The sequence below is a fragment of the Grampus griseus genome (assembly GCF_964374135.1).
Source record: "Grampus griseus genome assembly, chromosome: 3".
Lineage (NCBI taxonomy): Eukaryota > Metazoa > Chordata > Mammalia > Artiodactyla > Delphinidae > Grampus > Grampus griseus.
In genome coordinates, this window is record NC_139019.1 from 45,208,104 (window position 1) to 45,231,869 (window position 23,766).

At 39.2% G+C, this 23,766-nt stretch overlaps 1 protein-coding gene and 1 pseudogene across 2 annotated transcripts in view; both read left to right on the plus strand.

Annotated features, from left to right (window-relative positions):
• Positions 1-23,766, plus strand: part of RAB3C (RAB3C, member RAS oncogene family) — a gene marked incomplete at both ends in the record, with an annotated part of 299,155 nt that overhangs the window by 56,656 nt on the left and 218,733 nt on the right. The gene's annotated exons all lie outside the window — the stretch shown is intronic.
• On the plus strand, positions 15,418-17,932 carry LOC309820453 (pre-mRNA-processing factor 40 homolog A-like; annotated as a pseudogene). Its single transcript has one exon. The product of its transcript is annotated as a pre-mRNA-processing factor 40 homolog A-like (transcript).

A 23,766-nucleotide genomic window follows, 5' to 3' on the forward strand; every position in this document is an offset into this window, starting at 1 on the left:
TTACCTCTTTATGTGGGTGGGTAAATCGTATGAAATAGAATTTCTCGGTTTTTAAATTTAAAATTTTGTAAATTCTGTTATGCCAAGTTGACATAACAGAAATGCTCCAGTTCTACACTCCCAATAACAGGGCACAAGATGCCCATTTCACTGAACCTGTAATAGATAGCATGATCATTCTTTTCATTGCCAATTTTATATTTATTGTAATTTCACTCTCATCTCTTGGACTGCCTTTTTCAAATGTTTCTTTGCCATTTGCATTTTTTCTTACATAAGTTACTAACTTTTCAGCTATATATCTTTATTCTTATTGATTTGTGACACTTTTTTCCTGAACATAAACTTGTATTTCTTGCAAATAAGTTTTTTTCCCCCTAATTGTTTGCCTTTAGTTTTGTTTATGGCGTATTTGGGGCATACCTTTCTTTTCCTCTCATTTTTACGGAGCCACATCTATCAATTATTTCCTTTAAAATGATTGTTTAAAAAAACAAGCCATACTAATGTCAAAACCATTATGAAATCATAAATATGTCCTTTTTCTTTGGAAATTATAATCCATTTTACAACTCAAGCAGATGTGTTAGGCCTTAAGTATAATGGAAACTTCAGCAAAGACTAAGAACCTGTGGAACAATAATGTCAGAATAGACTCAAAGTTTGGAATTGAATATAGCAGGAAACAGATGATGTATGTCACCTGGGGCGTTAGATGTGTGTGCACCTTTAAAAGGAAGAATAGGAAACACAGTTAGAAGCTCTTCATGCAGTTGACATCATCATTCTAAAATGGTCTTTCCTTATTAAGTGGCTGTGAGTAGCAGATGCTCTTAGGCCCCCACCCATCTCCTTGGCCTGCTTCTGATTTTCAGCTGCAGCGAGCAAATCTGTGCATGCTCAGTGGTCTACCTCAAGCATATCACGCACGCCTTTCTGCTTTCTGCCCCAGGGCCTTCTAAAACAGCACAACTCACCAGGTCCATGCTTGCAAGCACAGCCAGGAAGTGCAGGGCTGTGAATCACCCCTAACCCCGTAATAGCCCTCAATTAATAGAGACCAGAGCCAGGGGATGGCTTTCGTCTTTTTCTCCTCTCCTGTCTCATTCTCCCTATTACTTCACTCCTGTTTCCCAGCATCACCTCCCCAAAAAACTACCTGCTCTATGTTCTCAGGCTCTGCTTTTGGAGGAACCAAAATTCCAACAATGTCTTCTTCTTTTTTTTTTTTTTTGCGGTACGTGGGCCTCTCACTGTCGTGGCCTCTCTCCCGTTGCGGAGCACAGGCTCCGGACGCGCAGGCTCAGCGGCCATGGCTCACGAGCCCAGCTGCTCCGCAGCATGTGGGATCTTCCCGGACCGGGGCACGAACCCGTGTCCCCTGCATCGGCAGGCAGACTCTCAACCACTGCACCACCAGGGAAGCCCAACAATGTCTTCTTAAACATATATATGTTAATTGCACTTGGATGAAATAAAATCCTCAAAGATCCTTTATAATTGTAAAGATGTTTCCTCTTCCTTCCCCAACAACGTTTGACCATCAGGGATTCCAATCTCTGTGTCCCCAGGTTCTGTCAAATAATCGGTGATTTTTAAAGGTACTAGAGAATTTCATTGCATAAATGGAATCGACTGTACATATAGGTATAGTGTAAAAATCCCCTCATGCTATGCATTCTTTTTGCAAAGACACATTCTATTTCTAGTGTCTTTGTAAAGTGCGGTTGATTTCTCTCTCACCCCCTTTCCAGCTAACAATGAATCCAGAGGAGAGAAAGGAGGGAAGCTTCTCCTGATTCCTTTCCTGGAGTCAAGCTCTTACCTAGCTCTTGGAAAGAACTGAGCTTCCAGCTGCTGGCAGTAAATTTGTCTGCCTGCCCAGGAGCTATTTTGCACCAACCGACATCTCTGCCAGGAAAATGAATATTGGGCGTCAGTGTGTGGACATCAGAACTTCCAAAGTAGGATAACTATCACCTCCCTCCCCTCCAATTCTATGCATTTAAAATAACCTCTAGGGAGAGTGAGGAAGGGAGGATTCAGGCTGACTATGAAATTACTCTACCACATTATTTCTATTTGGATAAACATTTATCCCACAAATGCCAGGAAGGTTGGCGATCACCACTGTGGAAAGAGCTCCATTAAAATTTATGAGCCAACCTACCGTGCGGAAGTAATTATAAATAATAATTACTATGCTGCTTAGTGCTGTTATTATTTGAAGCTGCCCTGCTTCAGGTGGTATATAAGATGCAGCTGAAATATATGACTAAAAATACTCTCATTAGCATGGCCTAAGAATTCCTGACATGGAAGAACAGAATAAAATATCAGATGTCTTTCAGGGACGGTGTCGTCAGAGTAGATGCCCTCTTCCCTAGGATGCTAGCTGCACTTATCGTTACAAAATGAGAACAGCAATTCTTTTACTGTAAACTAGGAATCAGGTGCAATATTGTAATTTTACTAACTTTCCAATTGTGTAACAGTGAAGCTTCCAAAAAATAATTTTAGTTGAGTTACATTGTTCGTATTCTGCACTAAGGTTTTAAGAACAAGGAAATAAATCTTTTCATCAGATCTTTCCTTGGATTATGGTTTATTCCCTCAGACCAATCATCCTAGAGTCATGTGAGTGAATAAATTGCTTTTGCCACTTTTGATCTCTCCTGAAGGCTGGTTGTCAACACCTGTAATCAACTTCATATAAGAGAATCAAGCATGCTTTCTCAGATTTTTATCAGAGCAAGGTTAATTGTGTGAGTAGGACATGAGTTGACCCTTAAAGAGGCAGGGGGTGTTGCTGGAGCGACTGTGCTCAGTGGTCAATGGGACGGAGAGCTGGAGGGCTGCTTCCACACTGTCCTATCTATCAAACTTTCCCTTGTTCTCACTCTCTTATCTGAGAATGTATAAGAATGAGCCCTGCCAATTGTAGTGCAAGTAAGCCCAAGGGGGAAAAAAGTCATTAAGAGAGACAGGAACCCATCTGGATATAAGAAGAGAAGAGATTATGGGATTGTGTCCTAACTGATCTCCACCTCAATATCAGCATCTGTGATTCTCAGAACCCCAGGTAGACTAAACACACCAATAACCTCATCATACTTTATTCCAACAATTTCAAAACAAGTCCCATACATTTATCTTATATGCAATCTCTATCTTAAAAATGTGTTGTTGGGCTTCCCTGGTGGCGCAGTGGTTGGGAGTCCGCCTGCCAATTCAGGGGATGCAGGTTCATGCCCCGGTCCGGGAGGATCCCACATGCTGCGGAGCGGCTGGGCCCGTGAGCCATAGCTGCTGAGCCTGCGCATCCGGAGCCTGTGCTCCGCAACGGTAAAGGCCACAACAGTGAGAGGCCCACGTACCACAAAAAAAAAAAAAAAAAAATTGTTGTTCATACTTCCAGATGTTAATTTTTACATCATCATTTGGAATTAGGACATACTTTCCTATTTAAAAACGTTACAGAAATGGTTAGTTTCCTGGTAGAGCTAAAAACTGTATATAATTCCTAAGCTACCAAAAAAAATTGTAATTGTAATAAAGCGTTCTTGAGAACTATGTCAAAGAAAGAACTTTAGACTTGACTGGATACAAAAAGATTAGAAACCTGTTTAGTTTTCGAGGAAATTATATTATTATATTGCCATAGAAACCAGGGCACTGGCAAAAATAAGACTGTGACTTTTTTTTTTTTTTTTAACAACCCTTGATACTCATAGAAAGTGGGTTGCAAAACCTGCATTTCCCAAGGGGGGCATCCTGTCCAATGCCAACATCAGATGAGGCCACGGAGGAACAAGGACAGAGGGTCCCAGGGTGTGGAGTCAGGGCCTGAAGTGAACAGTGAGGAAGGTGCTGCTTCCTGACGCCTGGCAGAAGACACACCTGCTTATTAAAAATACTGGCTTTGAATTGGCATATATTTTCAACCTACATTCCTTTGACAACAATCAGCTTAATGGCTACACGTAACTATGAGAGACTAGGGAATAGAGACTAGCTGTGCATTTAGGATGTTTCACTAAAGCAGATTTTAGTGAACTGTTGATAGACTGGGCCATACCTACGCTTCCCCCTCTCTGCTCATTTCCCTCCTGAGCTGACTGCCCTTGTTGCCTTCTCCTCTTCTCTGCCAGCCCTCTTAAAAGTCCCCTCTTCCTGGGTTGCAGTCACTCTTCACATCCGTTCAGTCTGGCTTCTGTCCCCACAGGCAGGTGAAGTTGTTCACATAAGGCTGGAAATTATATCCTAAGTATTAAATACAAAGACCTATTTCCAGGCCTCATCCTCCCGATACTCAGCCACTGTTTCCTTGGATCTTCCTTGAGGTCTGTGGTGTCAGCCCCTCCTGATTCCCCTTTCAACTCTCTGACCACTTCTTCTAGTTCTCTTTATTAGTTGTTCCTCTCTGCTCTTCCCATAAATATTGGCACTTCCTAGATTTTTCCTTTGATCGTTTTCTTTTTCACCTCTACTCAGTCTTCCTAGATGATCCATTTGACCTATTTATATCTCCAAAATGTAAATATCTGCTTTTGACCTCTTTTGACCATGCATGAGACTCACTAGACAATTCCATTCCTCAGACACTCAAGCTTAATCATCTAAAATGGAACTAAGTTTCCTTAAAAACCCTCTCCCTGATCCTTGAGGTTCTCAGATGTCATAATGATGACTAATGTTTAGTGAATATCTTCCACCTATCATGCATGCCAGCACTGGGTGAGGCATCTGACATGCATTTACATGATGAAGTCCACACAGCACGAGGTAAAGTCAATATCACTATTCCCATAAGAGACAGCTAAATTTCAGTGAAGTTAAGTAATTCCCTTCCGGTCACCCAGCTAGGTAGTGGCAGAGCTAGGATTTGAATATAGCTCATAGATCTCACACTGTTATCTATTAGGCTACTGTCTGACTCAATTTCTAGTAAAACGATTAATAAGATCTTTTTTTTAATCCTGTTTTTCTATACATATTACTTCATAAAGTTCAATAATTTGTGGGAAAAAACAGTATTGCTTTGTCAATTTAAACACACTTTGATAGAGATGAAAATTGATGCTAATTGTTTCAATTTCATAATCTGAATCCAGTTAGCTCTATGACTTGGTAACATTGTGGTCAACTTAACTTGGATTCCAGTTTCTATAAATAATTAAATAGAAGAACAATTCCTGAAGATATGTAGAAAGAGAAAAAAAAAGTTATTCTTTACTTGGGTTCTAAAAATAGCCGTAAGTGTCACCAGTAGCAGAATAGCTGAACATGCCTAAAAATAATCTGGCTAACTGTTATTGATCCATTGTGTCGTTTATCCTAAATTCACCAAAAAGGATTATTTTCATATTGAACTAATATTGAGGGTCTTAAAGGACAATGATCTTTTAGCTGTTATGACTTTATCTGCTAACGTACTTGACCACCTTTCCCATACTTGAGAAATCTAAGGTTACACATGACAGGCATCAGATTCTCAGTGGTATGTAATTAGTAATTAACTATTCAGACCAGTTATTGGCAAATGTGCCACATTTTCATTTTGGAAATTTAGGCAAATTGCACTCCATTGAAAACATATATTAAAATGTCTGATTTTGCATCCAGGTTGATACATGATTGAAAGTAATCATTTTCTACCTTTCGAGCCATCACTTGTGACCTTCTGAATTCCCTATTGTTAATTGCCTGTTTCTGAAATTGTGCCTTTGTGTAGCCACATCCAATTAATTGCAACACCACTCCTGAAAAGGTTTCCTGCTTCAATCTCCATAAAGTAGTTCATTAGCTTTGCAGGGATTTTACTTCAATACTATATTTAGTTTGTACTCCCTGGGATGCTGCAAACAGAAGAGTGAGTTCCCTAGGCAGGAAGCAGTGGGGTTAGGAGAACAATCAAGAAATAAATATCTGGCTTTAAAAATGGTCTGCGTTGTAAAGAACAAAGCAATACCAGGATGCTAGTAAATCAGCAGCACTGCTTTTCTAATGGGCTTTCTCTTACATGAATTATCTTGGGCGAGTCAGACTTCAGCTTTCTCTAATAGGAAAAATACACTGAGAGGCTCAGGGAGCAATATCTCATTCTTCTTGTTGTTGTAATGCTCAAAATTCTATCGAGGCCTGGTATTGTACCCTCGGAGGTACAATGTGATTGGCAACTAGACTTAATAACTGCATTAAGTGGGCAAGTAGAGTGAATGTGAGAAGTGCAGTTAACAGAAATCATAATTGTGAGAGCAGCAGCTAAGGTAGAGGGAGATTCAACGGGCCAGGTGTCCAGACAGATGGGATATCCTGGCTTGGACCTGCCATGTGCAACCCTGGGTAAATTACTTCTATGCTCTGGGCCTCCGTCTCATCTTCCATTGAACTAGGATCTAAAGCTAAGATTTCTCGGGTCTCTTTTGGTTCTGTTATTCTATGATTTAGTAATGGCTCAAGCCAAACAGTTCAGCATGTTTGGAATCAACATGAGGTTGACATCCAAGGCATTCCATCAAGCAAATGGCATGGCTTAATGATAACAGAAATAGCTCACAGAAACTGTGTTAGGCTAGTATACTCCCAGTAACCCTATGAGTAGGCATTATTATTGCCCCAATTTGTAAAGGGGAAACTGAAGTACAGAGGAATTATATTATGGGCACAAGGACACACAGCTCACAGCTGATAAATGGCAGAGCCAGGATACAAACCTAGGAAGCCTATATTTTCAATTACCACACTTCCGGCAAACCAACCACCGGTGACGTATATTCCAGAAATTCTACAACATAAATAACATAAACAATAATTCTCTTTCCTGTCTGAGTTTCAGAAAAAATGAGAAAAAAAGGCAAAATAGTTAACAAATGGAGGAAATTTTAAAATCACCTGTATTAATTATAAGGCAGATATTGGAGAGAGTGGCTTAAGTGTGAAAGCCCCAGAGTTAAACAAACTTATCCCCCAGCAATGGAAGGTAATGGTCCACCTAGGCCTCTCCTTGAGGAACAGAGCAGAGAGTGAGCCTTCCGTAAGCAGATTTTTCATTTGTTTGCTTTTGTTTTCCCCAAACCCACTAATCACATAAGTCACTCTGGGCAGAGTTGAGTGAGGGAAAGAGAGAGGCCAGGAGTATTCCTCTCACTGATCTTCCCCAGCTGAAAGGGAAAATGAGGAAGGGAAAAGAAATGTCTCTATCCTAACCATTTCTCCTGGTTCTTCGTTTATAATTTATTTCCTCATTTTCATGCTATATATCTGGTGTTAAAATTGTTTAAGATATTTGACCAGTATGAAGATAAATTGTTATAACCAGCACTAGCTGAGCTGCCATCATTTCGAGTTTCTGTTCTCTGTGTCTCGTCACATTTGAAAATGGACCCAGGAAGATCGGGAAAGTTACACAGGAGCACACAGTGAAGAAAGCGTGATCCTTACACATTGTATTTACAGAGCACAAATGAAGGGCTGATTCGGCTCTCTGTTGGTTAATAACCAAACTGAGTGGTTTGAGAATCAAGTAATATTAACAAGTAAGTGATTTATGATCAAAAGCAATTGTCATTTGGGGAACATTATTTCCAAGAGAGTGTTAAAGGCAGAGGAGATATTAGGAAAGGGAAAAGAGACATGATTCAGAGGAAGCCTCTTGCATACAAGCTACAAGGCCATCAGTAGACATATTAGAATCACAGGGGCTCAAGTGAGATGGAGCAGGTCTCCCTCTGCAAAGTTTATTAGGCTGCAGCGTGTCAACAAGTGCCACAGGCCGATTATAATGCCACGGAATACAAATTGAGAGATCACTGGATTCTAATTTTCTCTTGTAGCTCTCCTAAATGAATATGCAGAGCGTACCTTTCCATAACCAATCATGTGTCTCGCTTCTAATACAGAAAATATGCTTCAGATGCATGAAATACAACTAACTGGAAATATGGAGGAAGAAACAGCACCCATGACTCTCTGAGTGGAATAACTGGGGGAGTCCTAGGGTCCTTTTAAAGACAGCAGAAAAATAAGGGCACAACATCCTTCCAGTCATCCATCCACCCACCCATTTATCTAGTCTATACACGTGTTACGTGTACCCACAGTTTGCCAGGTGCTGTGTACAAAGAAGAAGACATAGATCTATCTTCTTCAAGCAGACAAAAGGAAAACTGTAAGTCAGGGTTATTAGTGTGATTTGTGACAGATTAGAAGTAACCAAGCAGTGGGTATGGTGGGAGCAGAGAAAATGAGAATCTCAGTTTATGGGAGGAGTGCAGCATGTTTTCTGGAATAAGAAGTGGTAATTTCTCTGAGTCCTGAAATCAAGGAGGAGTTAATTAGGGAGCAAGGGGGTTGGGAAGGAGGGCACTCACTCGGGGCAGAGGGAACAGCATGAGGCCAAGGTGGGCCTGGGGCCTCAGGTAGCAGATACTATGGACAACACTGGTCGGGCAGGGCCTGAAGTGAGGATCTAAGTCTTCTCTACTCCAGGAGAGGAGAGTGATTCCAGAAAGGAACTTCATGTACCTTCACTTTGCTGGTTGTGATTTGGTGGGTCAGGATATGGTGTCTGGAGCCTAAGGGACATTCTACCAGCACAGAATCTCATGAGGAATCTTTGAATAGGTTTTATGAGAAAGATGAGGCCTGATGACTTTTCCCTTGGTGGTAGGCTTGATTACTTTGGGGCTGTTTTCTTTGAGTTATGGGTAGCCTCTGGGGTGCCACCCATGCCCATCCAAAGGTGGAGTTGGGACCCCCTCTGTTCTCCTCACGCTGTCTCTCACTGCACTTATCGTGTTATTGCTGTCACTGACACTTAGAAACAGCTTCCGTCTCCGTTTCTTGAAGGTCAGTGGACAGTGTGTTTATTCAATACCTTTGCGTCCTTAACACTCGACAGAGCCTGACACATATTATCTCTCCATAAAGGTTCTCTAAAAGAATGAACCTATGAGTATATGATTTGGCTCTTCTGATGAGTTTTAAGGAAACCTGTTATACATGAGATTTCCTAGGGAAAACCCTGTCAGTGGGGCAAGCTTCATACCAGTCACCCATCCAGCAAAGCAGAGGCGATGTTCTCTCGAGGGTGACTGGCGGGCTTCCAGGCCTGCTGTGGGCTCCTAGAAAAGAGCAGACTTTTCACTGATGGACACCAAGCTTGTTCCGCTGGGTGGGAGCTCTGTAAGTGGAGAGCAGAGCACACAGTGGAAAGAGAAGGCGGCAAACTCGATATTGCCTGCTTCTCAGTTTTGCTTCCAGCCTTCCAAGGTTGCCCCCCACCTCCACTCACTGGGGCAGGGAAAGCCAGCCCCATGCCTCACCAGCCTGGTTTTACTTCGTTCATTAAATCGTGAGCCCAGTGATCACTCACGGCTGACACATCCAATTAGGAGCCACACAAGTAATTTTCCCCAAGCTGCCCCTTGGCACCTTCTGCTGTATCGTATCAAAGTGTGACGAGTCAGTTACGGAGAAGGATGATCACACTCTGTATTGCTCACCTCCTATTGCAGGCTGTGACTATTGGTGATCTAGGTCCACCCAGAAGTATCCAGATATAAAGGAGGAGCATGCTATACTCAATTCAGTGTTCCTCTTTCGAAGCTGCATCTCAAGTCAAACCGAGATCCTCTATTTTGAAGAGCTATTGGATAAGGCACTGAAGACAACTAAAAGAAAAGCAGGACTCGGGATAAGAAAAATCCCTACAACCAGCTTTTTAGCTGATAAGATACTTCAGCTCTTTTCTGATGAACAGAATAATAACTTCCTTACCCCCAAACTTTTAGTTACTACTTTAGCTGATGGTTTATGTCTCACAAGAGTATCTGAGAGCTGATGCAATTGTGTTGAGTCCAGGAGAAATAAGTACTATAGGATTTTTTTAATGACACACTGAATTTGAAGATAATCCCAGTCCTCAGGTTTAATGATGCACACATGTCCCTGAGTTGACTAAATAGGTCTGGAGATTGAAGGTCGCCACACTCCTTTGATATTGAGTGCAATATAGCACTTTGATACCGCCTCGTGCTCCCTTTACAGTCATTGTGTGAGGTGAAATGAATGTTATCTAAGTTTTGCAGATGAAAAACAACTGAGAGTCAAAAATAGTAGGTGCCGGGCTTCCCTGGTGGCGCAGTGGTTGAGAGTCCGCCTGCCGATGCAGGGGATGCGGGTTCGTGCCCCGGTCCGGGAGGATCCCACATGCCGCGGAGCGGCTGGGCCCGTGAGCCATGGCCGCTGAGCCTGTGCGTCCGGAGCCTGTGCTCCACAACAGGAGAGGCCACAACAGTGAGAGGCCCGCGTACTGCAAAAAAAAAACCCAAAAATAGTAGGTGCCACAGTAAGGGAAAATACTACTACTCTTTGATTATGAAAGTCAGAGTTTTCATCTAAGTTTTGATATAAAATAGTTCTCTGGGTATGAGCTGATCACTCCTTCTCAGGGCCACACAGCTCTCTCCCTGGAAAATGAGAAGCCAAAACTCTAAAGTCACCAAAGTCCTTCAAAGAAATAAGGACTAGAGAATTCTATATCATAAGGTTAATTAGCAGAAGACCCCAGGTTGCTCTCCATAATTGCCTTCTAATTTACTTTTCCTCAGAACATTGCTTTTCTAGTAGCAATGACATCATTCATTCATTCAAAAAGCACTCACTGGATGAGCCCTATAGGCCCCCTCTTGGATACAGAGTTGAATGAGATTTTGCTCTGAGCATCTCCCCTTAGAGAAATCAGTTTACTGTGTGATTGTGTGGGTTTTGGGTTTACAAAACAGGCTTTTCAATGTAATATAGGAACCCCTATAGTTTTTTATAAAAGAAGGAGAACTCATGTTCCAAAATGTAAGGGAAACAGAAAACAAACAATAAAACCTCTCATTTCTTGGAAAGATGAAACTGTAAGATCCAGATACTTTTCATATTTATTTATTTATTTATTTATTTTTATTGAAGTATAGTTGATTTACAATGTCATGTTAGGTTCACGTGTACAGCACAGTGATTCAGTTATATAACTATATATACATATATATATATTCTTTCTCAGGTTCTTTTCTCTTATAGGTTATTACAAAATATTGAGCATAGTTCCCTGTGCTATACAGTAGGACCTTGGTGGTTATCTATTTTATATATAGGAGTGTGTATGTGTTAATCCCAAACTCCTAATTTATCCCTCCCCTGCTTCCTCTTTGGTAACCATAGAAATTTATGGTTTTTTAATTGTGACCTAAAAGTCTCTGTAGAATGTTCTACATTCTCTCAAAGGACAAAAGTAAACTAAGAAATTTGCTCATATTTATCAGTGCGAAGTGGATGCATTAAAATGCTAAAGTATTTTTATTCCGTGTTTTGTTCAGGGTTAGCTAATTGCTATAAAAATCCTAAAAACTGAGTAGGCTTATACAACGAAATTTAATTTCTCAGTCATGCTGAGTCCAGTTCTGGTTTTCCCGTTGAGCAGTTCTCCTGAGAAAGGCCTCCTTCAAGTAGTAACTCAAGGATCCGGGGCTTCCGTCCTATGGCTCCATCCTCCTGTGGCTTCAAGATTTCCCTGTCATCACTGGGAAAATAATCTTACTCCCAGTGCTTAGTTACCTCAGCTGTGAACCAAACAGAACTTTCCTTCGTATTCCTCTGTCAAGAATTAGTCATACGGCCCCTGCTTGCTGAAAGGGGAGCCCAGAAATGTTCTGGCTAGGCAGCCACTTTCTAACATATATTTTAGTTATTCAGCCATGTTTTTCCAGTAAATACATAGCTCCCGTCTCAAGTTCCCCAAGTGCCCCACCACTACCTGGTCCACTGGGAGCCCCTGAACAGTCCAGCAACTAAAGGGTTAATACCCAAAAGGAGCTGGCCTCCAGAATACTCTTCCACTGCTCTCCCTGCCATCTCTTCTGATTGGTGGTGCTCATTCTGTACTGATTAGATATTTTGCAGATCACACCTGCAATTCAGGTATCTTTCCAAGCTCTGTTTTCCGAACTCTCTGGCTCTAACTTGCTTGTTGTGGTCACCGACCTCCAATTCCAGATTTCATCCTCCCTTTGGGAGCTCCTTTGGACTTGATGACTGATACCTTCCCAGAATTCTCCATCTTCCCTTCCACCCTGACTTAACAGCCATAGTCCATCCCCACCTTATTCATGCCATTCCCCTCCTGAGTGTCCTAACCACCTAAGTGGGGAGTCTGACATTCCAAGGCACACAGAGTCTTCATAATTCCCTGGGCTTTCTGGACTCATCACTGTCACTCTCCCCCACGCCTGACACAGGCTCCTGGCCTCTCCTTCCTTACTGTCTCTCTCTTAGCCTCCCTTCAATGAAGAGGTATTTCCATCCCCTCCTCATCAGAATCTGCCTGGCCAGTGTCACTTTTTCAGGGAACTCGGAACCCTATTAGCCAAAGTAATGAACACATCTCTGCTAAAATGTCTTAATGGTCTGCCCATCTTAGACAGTGCATTTGTCTGACAGCTGGAGACAGGTGAAGATAAAACCTTAGCTCAAAAAGCAGCACATTCTTGTTCTTTCAAGCACTACAATGGCATCAAACTACACTCTTCTTCCCCTGTCTCTGACAGGCCCTGATTTCTTTCCTGCCTTCCCGATTCCCTGCCTTTCTGTTTATAATTTACAATTTATATGCAAAGAATTTTCGGCATCTGACCATTACAAACTGAAAAAAATTGTGTAATCTCATTGTTGGAACCCTAATTACATGCATTTAAAACCTCAACTCATGTAGCCAGTGACATTTTAAATGAACAGGTATAAAATAGTGGCTTTGCACTGGTTCACATTTTCTTAAATGTGACACGAGGATTTCTAACTCTGATCTCCATTCAAATTTAAGGTGCAAGATTCATCTTGTACTAGTGATTTAGAAAAAGGACGATTCTTGCTAAATTCTTAGTAATATCAGGTAAGAGAGCAAAGATCAGAGTCTAGGAAGAAAGAGAGGAAGCAAAACAGGGAAATATGGTGGGAGTACAAGAGAGAGGGTATGGAGGAGGGAAGGCTGGTACAGTTAGACAGCAGAGGAGCAAACAATAAAAGTTAAGAAAACCAAATGTAAAACTCTGGATTTTGAATGAAGAATGAGGAATAATAAAGAATGGATTTAGCAAGAAATATAGTAACTCCAGTTGAGTCAGAAGAAACCCTGGGAGTTTTAGATACATGTGATAATTGGCATATGTGTGCTAACAGGATCAACTCTGCATTCACATATAATGAAATCTTTCATACCTCAGTTTAATCAGCTTCCATAATTATGGTTATAAATTATAACTAGAGATGCTACTGCTGGAAGAAGAAATATGGCCATATTTGTTAAGCTGCCATTTATTATCATCTGTGAATTTCTTGTAGCTGTGTTTTTGTAGATGGTTTGAGGACCGGCGTTAACGACTGTGATTCCCCTATGAATTATTGAGAATGGCTAGGAAATCCTTGGCACCCACTTTGAAAATCACTTCCACATTATTCTTGTACCTTCCATTCTGGAAAAGACTAATCTCCAAGATGAAGAAAAAAAGGTAAACTCAGAACTGAAATAGAGAACAGCTTTGAATGTTTGGATTAAGCAGGAGTACTCATGATCCAGAGGGATCACTTTTCTGGAGCCTAAATTAAATTGGGCATTTGGTTCCACAGGAGCTGGGTAATGTCTTTACTTTGTAGTTTGAATCAAATTCAGTCTATCATATGTCACTGATATGGGGATGTTAAACTTAGGCAAATCAGACCTTCCTTAAAACCAGATTGTTTCCTGTCACCGTGTAATCTGCTGGATCAGCCACAGTAGCAGTGACCGCAAAGCTCTGATATAAACTATGTCACATCATAGAGTTTTGAGATGCAAATGTTGGTCTTTACTAGCTCTGGTCTCATACCATTGACCACTTTCTTAATTATGACTGATACTGACTGCTTTTCTAGATTCCTGTTTATTTTGCATGTTTTCTGTCACCATTCAATAAGTCAGTAAATGAGGCTGTCAGTAAGTCTTTAAATCAGTTATCTTCAAAGTGACAGGGGTGATGGGAGATGGTAGAGGTAGCATTCACTCCAGAGGGTGTACAAGATAATACATTAGCAGTAAATATTAGAAAATGTATTTATGGCTTTAAATTAATTTATGTATGTGTTTCCATATACATAATACATTGGTACAATAGTACAGTATATACTATGTTATACATATTATACATGTTATTATATGTGTTTGTATGTGTGTAAAAACAAAACTATACACAATGAAGAATTTTGATTTTAATCCCAGGGCATTTAATTAATTATTCATGCACTCCATAAACAATTTTTAGTCTGTATCTTGTGCCCTGCACTATGCTAGGCACTGAGGATACAATTGTAAACAAAATAAATACAAGTCCTCCATTCAAAGCTTACAGTCTACTTGGAATAGTAATTCTCAGGGTGATGAATATAAGCTTATAACAGAGGAGCTTGGCTTAGCCTAGGGGTGGGAGTTATCAAGAAAGCCTCCTGACTTCTTATTCTTTTATAGTTTTCCTTGGAAATTGGAATATATTTTATAATATCCTCTCATGAATTGTCCCATAAAGTATAGTATCCACCATCAGTTTATATTCCCTAAAAAGGGAAAGTGAATTTTTTTGTCACAAAACTTAATTTTATATGTTTTCTTTTCTCCATCGCCTACTGTAGAAGTGAAATTGTTATTATATGAGCTGCTGAGCTGGAAGAAGTATCATATCTAAGGTTAAGCATGGCCCAGAGGTACAGTCATTCCACTGGGAAATAACAGGAGAGATGCAGTTAATGATACATTGTGACTTGCATTTCCAAACCTCTGGTACTGGTATGTGCACACAGGCATACACACCCCTGCAGAGCTATATATGGAATAGTTAGGGGATTTTTTCCTCGATAAAGAAGAAAAACAAAGAGAAAAGATGAGACAAGTTTGCTGAAATTTATATGAACTTTTGAGTATTAAACATCTAAGTTTGATTAAAAAATAATTAGGGCTTCCCTGGTGGCACAGTGGTTGAAAGTCCACCTGCTGATGCAGGGGACACGGGTTCGTGCCCCGGTCTGGGAAGATCCCACATACCGCGGAGCGGCTGGGCCCGTAAACCATGGCCACTGAGCCTGCGCGTCCAGAGCCTGTGCTCCGCAACAGGAGAGGCCACAACAGTGAAAGGCCCGCATACCGCAAAAAAAAAAAAAAAAAATTAAAATTTTAAATGAAAACAACTTTTAATAAAATACATGTGCTTCAAAAATCAGGTAACATTTTAGTTTAAAATTCTAATCGGTCCGACGGTGAGGCTGGGGACGGGAGCTGAGCATGGAGGCCTTATGATGGGGCACCCTGGCATGCATTATGCCCCAGTGGGAATGCATCCTGTGGGTCAGAGAGCGAATATGCCTCCTGTACCTCATGGAATGATGCCCCGGATGATGCACCCAATGGGAGGACCACCAGTGGGACAAATGCCTGGAATGATGTCTTCAGTAATGCTTGGAATGTTGATGTCTCATATGTGTCAGGCTTCCATGCAGCCTGCCTTTACTGCCAGGAGTAAATAACATGGATGTAGCAGCAGGTGCAACACCCGGTGCAAAATCAACGTGGACTGAACATAAATCACCTGATGGAAGGACCTACTATTGCAATACTGAAACAACACAATCTATTGGGGAAAAACCAGATGATCTTAAAAGTCCTGCTGAGCAACTTTCATCTAAATGCCCTGGAAGCAGTACAAATCTGACTCTGGAAAGCCTTCCTATCACAATTATCAAACAAAAGAATCCCACTGGGCCAAACCTAAAGAACTTGAAGATCTTGAAGGATCCGAGAATACCATTGTTGCTGAAGTCTTATTACAAAATCAAGCCTGCCCACAATGATCAAAGCTGAAGAAAGCAGTAAACAAGAAGAGTGCGCCATAACATCAAAAGCCCCAGTTCTTACAACAGAAATTCCAACCACAGTGAGCACCATGGCTGCCGCCGCTGCAGCCAATGCCAGTGCTTCCACCTCTGCCTCCAGTACTGTCGGTGGGACTGTTCCAGCTGTTCCTGAGCCTGAGGTTACTTCGATTGTTGCTACTGTTGTAGATAATGAAAATACAGTAACAGTTTTGACTGAAGAACAAGCACAACTTACTAGTACCCCTGCTGTTCAGGATCAAAGTGCTGAAGTGTCTAGTAATACGGGAGAAGAAACATCTAAGCAGGAAACTGTAGCTGATTTTACTCTGAAAAAGGAGGAGGAAGAAAGCCAACCGGCAAAAAAGCACATATACTTGGAATACAAAGGAGGAGGCAAAGCAAGCATTTAAAGAATTATTGAAAGAAAAGCGGGTACCATCTAATGCTTCATGGGAGCAAACTACGAAAATGATCATTAATGATCCACGATACAGGGCTTTAGCAAAGTTGAGTGAAAAAAAAGCAGGCCTTTGATGCTTATAAAGTCCAGACAGAGAAAGAAGAAAGAGAAGAAGCAAGCTCCTAATACAAAGAGGTTGGGGAATCCTTTCAGCGTTTTCTTGAAAATCATGAGAAAATGACTTCCACAGCTAGATACAAAAAAGCAGAGCAAACGTTTGGAGAGATGGAAGTCTGGGATGCAATATCAGAACGTGATCATCTTGAAATCTCTGAAGATGTTTTATTCTTTCTTTCAAAAAAAGAAAAGGAGCAAGCAAAGCAGTTGCAAAAGAGAAATTGGGAAGCCTTCAAAAACTTACTTGACAACATGGCTAACGTGACATACTCTACTACTTGGTCTGAAGCCCAGCAGTATCTGATGGATAATCCAACTTTTGCAGAAGATAAAGAATTACAGAACATAGATAAAGAAGATGAGTTAATTTGCTTTGAAGAACACATTCGGGCTTTAGAAAAGGAAGAAGAAGAAGAAAAATAGAAGAGTTTGCTTCGGGAAAGGAGACGACAGCGTAAAAACAGAGAATCTTTTCAGATATTTTTAGATGAACTGCATGAACATGGACAACTGCATGCTATGTCATCTTGGATGGAATTGTATCCAATAATTAGTTCTGACATTAGATTCACTAATATGCTTGGTCAGCCAGGATCAACTGCACTTGACCTTTTCAAGTTTTACGTTGAGGATCTTAAAGCATGTTATCATGATGGGAAGAAGACAATAAAAGACATTCTAAAGAATAAAGGATTTGTAGTTGAAGTAAATACTACTTTTGAAGACTTTGTGGCAATAATCAGTTTGACTAAAAGATCAACCACATTAGATGCAGGAAGTATTAAGCTGGCTTTCAATAGTTTACTAGAAAAGGCAGAAGCCCGTGAACATGAAAGAGAAAAAGAGGAGGCTTGGAAGATGAAACGAAAAGAATCTGCATTTAAGAGTATGTTGAAATAAGCCACTCCTTCACTGGAATTGGTTGCTCTCTGGGAAGATCATGAATGTCAACATCATCATTCAAAGAATAAGTAATATTCTAAGAAATCTGAAAAACATCACAGGAAACACTCCTGCTCTCGATCAGGGTCGGATTCACATGATGACGACAGCCATTCAAAGAAAAAAAGACAGCAATCAGAGTCTCGTTCTGCTTCAGAACATTCTTCTAGTGCTGAATCTGAGAGAAGTTATAAGAAATCAAAAAAACGTAAGAAGAAAAGCAAGAAGAGAAGACATAAATCTGACTCCCCAGAGTCAGATGCTGAACAGGAGAAGGTTAAGAAAGAAAAAGACTGGGAAAGCGAAAAAGACAGAACTAGACAAAGATCAGAATCAAAACACAAATCACCTGAGAAAAAGACTGCAAAGGATTCTGGTAATTGGGATACTTCTGGCAATGAACTGAGTGGAGGGGAATTGGAAGAGCACAGAAGCACCCTTCTGGAGCAACTGGGTGATGATCAATAAATTATACCAAGTATGTTTACAGTATGATGTAAAGTCTAATTCAGACCAGGGATTCTATTTTAAGTCAATTGAAATAACACTGGGTTTTAATTATATCACACAAATAAAAGTACATTTACGTATTGTTATTGTGGACTTTATAAAAGCAAAGGAAATTAAAAATAACTTTTGATCCTGTATCAAGAATCATATTTTCATACAGTCATAACTGTCTGTGACCCTTTCATAGGGCACTGCAGAATGGATTCAAGGTGGCAATTTAAGGGGCTTCCCTGGTGGTGCAGTGGTTGAGAGTCCGCCTGCCGATGGAGGGGACGCGGGTTTGTGCCCCGGTCCGGGAGGATCCCACAAGCCGCGGAGCGGCTGGGCCCGTGAGCCATGGCCGCTGGGCCTGCGCGTCCGGAGCCTGTGCTCCGCAATGGGAGAGGCCACCGCAGTGAGAGGCCCGCGTGCTGCAAAAAAAAAATAGAAAGGTGGCAATTTACTGATAACTGCAGGTGTCTCTACTTTGTTCTAAAGTCTAAATCATGAGGTGATTTGATTTACTTTATACAAGTTGGATTTTGAAGATATAATGAAAGGTTTTTGATATCTAGTAGTACAAAAAAGCACCAGCAATGGATAAAACTGCTTTTTTGTGCACTATCCAGCTGGTTAAAGCCAATATGATCTTTTACGGTGAACTCAGAAATAGGTGTTCTTAATGGAAACCTGGTAGACCCTTAACTATAGTGGTGCTATTGAGCACTACTATAATAAAGCCACAATTATTTTCTATGTCTTCTTCTTGGATTGATCCCTTTATCATCATGTAGTGTCCTTCTTTGTCTCTTGTAATAGTCTTTGTTTTAAAGTCTATTTTGTCTGATATGAGAATTGCTACTCCAGCTTTCTTTTGATTTCCATTTGCATGGAATATCTTTTTCCATCCCCTCACTTTCAGTCTGTATGTGTCCCTAGGTCTGAAGTGGGTCTCTTGTAGACAGCATATATACAGGTCTTGTTTTTGTATCCATTCAGCCAGTCTATGTCTTTTGGTGGGAGCATTTAATCCATTTATATTTAAGGTAATTTTCGATATGTATGTTCCTATTACCATTTTCTTAATTGCTTTGGGTTTGTTATTGTAGATCTTTTCCTTCTCTTATGTTTCCTGCCTAGAGAAGTTCCTTTAGCATTTGTTGTAAAGCTGGTTTGGTGCTGCTGAATTCTCTTAGCTTTTGCTAGTCTGTAAAGGTTTTAATTTCTCTGTCAAATCTGAATGAGATCCTTGCTGGGTAGAGTAATCTTGGTTGTAGGTTTTTCTCTTTCATCACTTTAAATATGTCCTGCCACTCCCTTCTGGCTTGCAGAGTTTCTGCTGAAAGATTAGCTGTTAATTTTACGGGGATTCCCTTGTATGTTATTTGTTGTTTTTCCCTTGCTGCTTTTAATATTTTTTCTTTGTATTTAATTTTTGATAGTTTGATTAATATGTGTCTTCACGTATTTCTCTAAATGCATTTAAAAAAGGCTATTGTGAGGGCATTATTTTGAGGTGATGTTTAAAAAGTTAACATCAAATTAAATTGTAAATTAGCTTAAATATATTGCCTTAAGGACCTAATAAAGAATGTGCCACCAAACCTTAAGTGATGGTTGCAATATCCTTGTCTAAAACAAATCAATGTTGACTTAAACGATTTTTTTTTTCTTTTTTTGCGGTACGCGGGGCCTCTCACTGTTGTGGCCTCTCCCGTTGCAGAGCACAGGCTCCGGATGCGCAGGCTCAGCGGCCATGGCTCATGGGCCCAGCCGCTCTGCGGCATGTGGGATCCTCCCAGACCAGGGCACGAACCCGTGTCTCCTGCATTGGCAGGCGGACTCTCAACCACTGCGCCACCAGGGAAGCCCCTTCAACGATTTTTTTAACAGTTGTCTTTTTTCTTTTTTTTTTCTTTTACAATCTGATCTTTCTCTTGCTTTTTTTCATTGAGGAAGTCTTACCTTCCCTACTCACTGAGAAGTACTGACTTCGTGGTACACATTCTAAAGCATTTCTGATTTGAATATTTTTGTACATTTTTATCAATTATTAAATCTCTTCTAGGGAAAAAAGATGCTCTAATAAAAGGGTTATTAAGCATTGTCCTATGCCTAAAATATGGTTCCTTATATTTCTTTGTATCAGTCAAAAACAGATAAATTGAGTCATAAATATCTTAAATGATTATTTGCATGGTAAACCAGAGGATGAATTGAGAATGAAATATAATAAATGATGAATAAATAATGAACTCTTTTTGAACACCAATTCACATAGTTTCTCTCTTACTTGTATGTGAATTATATCCTCTTTTAAAAAATATGGAGTAGACCAAATGGAAAATAGCTAGTGCGAAGCAGCCACACAGCACAGGAGATCAGCTCGGTGCTTTGCAACCACCTAAAGGGGTGGGATAGGGAGAGTGGGAGGGAGACGCAAGAGGGAGGAGGTATGGGGTATATGTATATGTATAGCTGTTTCACTTTGTCATAAAGCAGAAAATAACACGCCACTGTAAAGCAATTATACTCCAATAAAAAATGTTTAAAAAATATATGGAGTAGTAGTTTTTGTTTATTTTCCTTTTGCAGTATTCTCTTGGCTTTTTCCTGTGTTTATTATTCCATACAAATTTAATTTTGCTTAAAATAGCTTTATTATTTTTATAATAATTATAAATGTTTATTATAAACAGTTGAAACAATGCAAATATAGTCAAATAATATAAAAATTATCAAAAATCTTATCCCATGCCTATGAGAATATAATAATTATTATTTTGTAGCATATTCTTCTAGACCTTTCTTTATACATTTATAGACGTATAGAAGTAGGTAAACAGTCTTATATAAATGGCATCATGTTACAGATTACTCTTTAATCTGCCATCGTACTCATTAATATTTCATATGTATAAAACCTATTTCATATATAAAAGGATTTTAATTTTTTGTCATGTGTTGCTATTTTTTCCAATATCCCTTTTATTATTTAATTTTCCACAAATAATTAATATGTTTAGAAAGTACTAAACTTCTGTGTTTTCTTTTGGTAATTTTATCTTTGCTTTTTACATTTAAATCTTTGATTCATATAAAAGTTATTCTGGGAAAGGATAGAGGGATCCAGGTTTTTTTTTTCAAAGATACTAGCTTGTCCAAGTCCATTGATTCAATAATCATTTCTCCCCTATTGTTTTGGAATGCCATCTTTGCTTTTCCATTGTATATTTGACTAGATTTCTATACAAAGCTTCCATTGATCTGTTTAATCCTGTCCCAGTACATTGGTTTTAATTACTCTGGCTTTATAATACGTTTTTAAATCTGGAAGGATACTTTCTTGCTCTATACTCTTTATTGTTCGAAATTTTCCTTTATTACTCTTCCAGATATACTTTAGAAAAATTCTGATAACTTGTAAAATAAAATACTATTGGGGTTTTATTTTGGTCACATTGAATTTATGGACTGATTTAGGGAAAATTGATAGTTTCACAATACTGAGTTCTTAGAGCAAAGAAAAAACGTTGACTCTTCATTTATGCAATTTTTACATTGCACTCTTCAGTAGTGTTACATAATATTCCCTATACAATATCTTCACACTTCTCTTCAAATTTATTCCTAGATATTTCAAGATTTTTATTGTTAGAGTGAGTTGAAACTTTACTTTTCACTTGTAAATTTCTGTTTCTTTAGAAAAGGTGTCAATTGTTATTGGTCTATAAGGGTCTTTTTTGTTTTTTCAAAACAAACAACTCTTTATTGAAGTATAGTTGATTTACAATGTTGTGTTAGTTTAAGGTGTACAGCAAAGTGATTCAGTCAGACATATATATATATATTCTTTTTCAGATTCTTTTACATTATAGGTTATACAAGTTACTGAATATAGTTCCCTGTTCCATGCAGCAGGTCCTTGTTTTTTATCTATTTTATAAATAGTAGTGTGTATCTGTTAATCCCAAACTCCTAATTTATCCCTTCCCTTGTCTTTCCCCTTTGGTAATCATAAGTTTGTTTTTTATGTCTGTGAGTCTATTTCTGTTTTGTAAATAAGTCCATTTGTATCATTTTTTTAGATTCCACATATAAGCGATATCATATGATATTTGTCTTTCTCTGACTTACTTCACTTAGTATCATAATCTCTTCTAAGGATCTTTTTTTTTGCCGTTATTATTTAAAATTGATATGGGTGAGCTTTTATTGTAAATCTGGAAGAAAAATTGCAGATCATTACTTATGCATTATAAGTGTTTTTAATATATTTATAAAACAAGTATACACAACTAACAAAGGTATGGAAAAATAATTTCTCTAAAAAGTATCAATAAATTAAGTTTTAAATGTACATAAAATTATGAAACACCAAGATGAAAGAGTAATATTATATGTATTCACAATTTTACTGATATAAGGAGGAATATTGAGTTTGGGAAATATTTCCTGTTAACAAATCAACACCTCCCAAGAAGAATAATCTTCAGCAGCCTGAAGGAATGAAGGGAAAATGAAAGGCAATGATCTGGGGAGGTGGTGTGAGACTACATTGTGAAAGATGGTTAGAAGTTTGGAATCTGAAGGTAGAACAACAGGTCTGGTGAGTGGTTAAAGAGAGAATGAGAATGAGAAAGGAAAACTGCAAGACTTCTGCTTGGGGAGCCTGGTGGGTTACTGTGTCATGGGATGAGATAAGTAGTACAGGAGATAACTGAGTTTTGTGTGGGTCACGTTGACTTGGTGGTTGGTGATGAGGTGGTGGTAAGACATTTACTTGGTGAGGACCGTTGGAACACTTGATAGAGAAGGGAACTAACTGGTGACAGATTTAGACATCATTCGCCTTTAGGTGGTAGTTGAAGTCACGGAAAGATAAACTTTATCCTAATTGAAAGAAAAATTATGACAGAGTTTTGTGCATATTAAGTTCCATAGTCTTCAGTTTACACATAATCTATTTAGGGTGCCTGTTATTCATACAATGACAGCAGCCTGAAGAATAGACAAAGCATTTTAGATGAAATGACCTGGAAATGAAACCCCAAACTATAAAAATTCATATTTTCTGACTTTCTAAGTTAATGTTTTCTGCATTTGCTTCTCCCTCTTTTTTTGCCCTGATTTCTTCTGCTTGCTCTTTTTGTTAGACGAACTGGCTTAGTCTAAGCATTTGATTTTAAAGCTTAGAGCAATTTAAGGTTTCCAAAGCATTCTTAGATCCACTGTTGGACCATAATATGTCACGTAGGCAATAAAGGATAGCTTGGAGAGTGCAATTTGCCCGAAGGAAATCGTTTTTAACAGCAGATAATAAAAGGGTTTTCATGGTCAAGGATTTATAGGTTCCTTCCGGGGAACACAGCAAGTTGGAATGTATTTTAAACTGAGAAATAAGAAGAGTTTCCAAAAGAATTTAATTTTACCCTATGAGATTCAAATCCAACTTTTCAAATCATTTTATGACAGAGTATATATGTCTGATTATGCTGTTCATAGTTATAATTTAACTGTTTTAAGTCATAGGAACAGTTTCTACTACAGAGAGTACTTACATAATTAATTAGAGTTACTATTCAAAATTTCAAATGAAATCTTCAGTTTTAGATGAGAAAATATTTTAGGAAATCCTCATTGTGATGAAAAACCATTAAAAGGCAAACTGCATAAAGCAAGCAATAGTGAAATCCCTTCATGTCATGTTACTTCTCTCTCTTTCTAATGTCTTTCAAAATTGCATTTGAAAAAAAATCTTTGAATTAAATGTTTTCCCACGAATGTGTAAATTTGTTTCATAGTAATGATTG